This window comes from Mirounga angustirostris, unplaced genomic scaffold (assembly GCF_029215605.1).
Source record: "Mirounga angustirostris isolate CCGP_5_RB_7025 unplaced genomic scaffold, mMirAng1.0.hap1 SCAF_14, whole genome shotgun sequence".
NCBI lineage: Eukaryota > Metazoa > Chordata > Mammalia > Carnivora > Phocidae > Mirounga > Mirounga angustirostris.
In genome coordinates, this window is record NW_026991722.1 from 82734082 (window position 1) to 82737165 (window position 3084).

Below are 3084 nucleotides of genomic sequence, written 5' to 3' on the forward strand. Positions count from 1 at the left end.
AAGCATTCCAGGATTCCAGCTCTCTCTACTTTTCCCTTGGGAGTGCACCAGGGCCAAAAAAGAAGAAATCCATCTGGAAGAGCTCCCATGTTTTGTCCCAAACCAGGAGCCCCAGGAAAATTCCTTCAGCTAATGAGTTAACACTGAAACAGCATTTAGTAAGCAGATGGGGAAACTGAGGCCCAGAAAGAGCAAGTGATTTATTTGCTTGGGCCTGATTCTGCCTGCATTTGGCCTGGGATCATTTCAAGTCATCCGACTCTTCATATGTCTGAGGTTTCTACATTGGTCCAATATGGTAGCCATCAGCCCCCTGTGGCTATCTAAATCCATTACAATTAAATAATATAGTTTTAAAAGATTTTATTTATTTATTTGACAGAGAGAGACACAGAAAGAGAGGGAACACAAGCAGGGGAGGGTAAGGGAGGGAGAAGCAGGCCTCCTACAGAGCAGGGAGCCTGACGCGGGGCTTGATCCCAGGACCCTGGGACCATTACCTGAGCTGAAGGCAGACACTTAACGACTGAGCCACCCAGGCGCCCCACAATTAAATAATATTAAAAATTAGTTTCTCAGCCCCACTAGCCACTTTTCAAGTGTTCAGTAGCTACATGTGGCTGGTGGCCACTGTGCCTCACAGAAATAGAACGTTTCCATCGTCCCAGAGGGTTCTATTGGACAGTGCTGCTTGGGATGACAGAGACTCAGTGCCCACCGAGAGGTGGGTGGAGGCTGGGAGAGCCTTGGGAGAGAAAGTAAGGTTAGCTCAGGACCCCACATCAACCTGATGAAAGGGTCTTCCCCTTTAGCCTCCACAATGGGTGACGGCTACCCAAGGAAAGGGAAGACTTGGCCAACAAAATGCTAAATCCCTCTTGTGTGGGTTCTCTGGGGTCAGAATGAAACAGAGGAACAGGCACTGCTCCTGTTGGGTCTGAGGAAAGAGGAGAAGCTGGTGCTACGAAATCCTCTAAGGCTAATAGTATTAAGTCCCATTTCCTGAGCACTAACTCTATTCCAGGTCCCATGCTAAGAACCTGGCATAAACGTCCGAGGTGGGTCCAGTTACAAAACTCCATTTTGCAGAGAAGACGATCAGAGAGGTTAAGGGACTGCCCCGGTGTCCCATAGCAGGACCAAGATGTGAGTTGGATCTGGTGCTTATGATACCACAGTATCACCTCATGACAGGGAATTGTAGTGCTGGGTGAGAGTGCTTGAGGCCCCTTGAGGCCAGAAAGAGGGTTAGTCCTGTCTACTTCCCTCCTTTTCTCCTCCTCCCTCCACCAGCTGGAGGCTTGCCACAAAGGCAGGCTGAACACATTCCCATGTGCATTTTGTGCTGGGGCTTAGGCAAAGCCCCTGGTTGGGGAGGGTCAGGCTACTACCAGACCCCTCTTCCCCTGGACAGAGATGTGTGAAATGAGGAATGCACCCCGCCAGGCCCCTACACTCTTTGTACCATGACCTTAGGCTGCCCCCAGAATCATGCACAGGTGTATACCACACAGCTTCTCCCAGCCTGGGAAGAACACACCCTCCAGTGGAAAGAACAGCTAAGAACAGCTTCTTGGCTCCTTCAGGTGACGGCGTACCCACACTCCAGCAAGGTCACACCTGCCCCACCCCTGAAAGACAAGGCTCTTGCTGTCAGGAAATGCTTAAAAGCAGTTAATGGCTACCACGTGCTGAGCACTTCTGTTTGCTTGGTACTGTGTTGAGAGCTTCACGTGCGTGGCTTTCCAGCCTAGCAACAATCCTCTGACATAGTTATGCTTGTTGTCACCATCTTCCCCTCTTTTACAGATGGTGACACAGGTTCAGAGAGCTTAAGTCACAGGCCCAAAGTCACACAGCTAGAAAGTGGTAGGGCTGGGATTGGAACCTGTGTGCACCTGCCTCGTAGTCCCGAGCCCTCTTCAACAACAACAACAACAAAACAGCAACAACAGCAAACACTCCTTGAGCGCTGGGCCGGGAAAGATCCTAAGAGCTTTACGCAGGAGACCCTATGATTAAGGACTATTACAGATGAGCACATTGAGGCCGTATCCCAAAGTATCCAAACCTTTTTTCCCATAGCCAAACCATCCAGCGAAGGAGTTCTTTACGTAGTCCAGATAGTAACTTCTTATCAGATAGATCATTTGCAAATATCTTCTCCCATTTCGTAGGTCACTTTTCACTTTGTTGTGTCCCCCCCCTTTTTTTTTCTAATTTTAATTTATTCCTTTGAGAGAGAGAGAGAGCACAAGCTGGGGGCGGGGGTGGACAGTCAGAGGGAGAAGCAGACTCCCCAAAGAGCAGGGAGCCCAATGTGGGGCTCGATCCCAGGACCCCAGGATCATGACCTGAGCTGGAGGCAGATGCTTTAACCGAATGAGCCCCTGTTGTGTCCTTTTAAGCACGAACATTTTTCAGTTTGATGTAGTCCTATTTGCTTTTGTTGCCTTTTGCTTTTGGTGTCATATCTAAGAAATCATTACCAACTCCAATAGCATGAAGCTTTTCCTCTATGCTTTCTTCTAGGAGTTTTGTAGTTTTAGGTCTCACATTTAGGTTTGTTTTTTTTTTTTAAAAGATTTTATTTATTTATTTGACAGAGAGAGACACAGCGAGAGAGGGAACACAAGCAGGGGGAGTGGGAGAGGGAGAAGCAGGCTCCCCGCAGAGCAGGGAGCCCGATGTGGGACTCAATCCCAGAACCCTGGGATCATGACCTGAGCCGAAGGCAGTCACTCAACCGACTGAGTCACCCAGGCGCCCTCACATTTAGGTTTTTAATCCATTTTGAACTTTTTTTTTTTTTTAAGTAAACTCTAACCCCAATGTGGGGCTTGAACTCATGACCTCAAGATCAAGAGTCACATGCTCTAGGGGCATGTGCCTGGCTCACTCAGTAGAGCACGCGACTCTTGATCTCAGCGGGGTGGGGGGTGGGAGGAGGTCCTGAGTTCAGACCACATGCTGGCTGTAGAGATTATGGGAGATTACTTAAATTAAAAAAAAAAGAGTCACATGCTCTGCCAACTGAGCCAGTCAGGTGCCCCTGAGCTCATTTTTGTAGATGGCATAGGATAA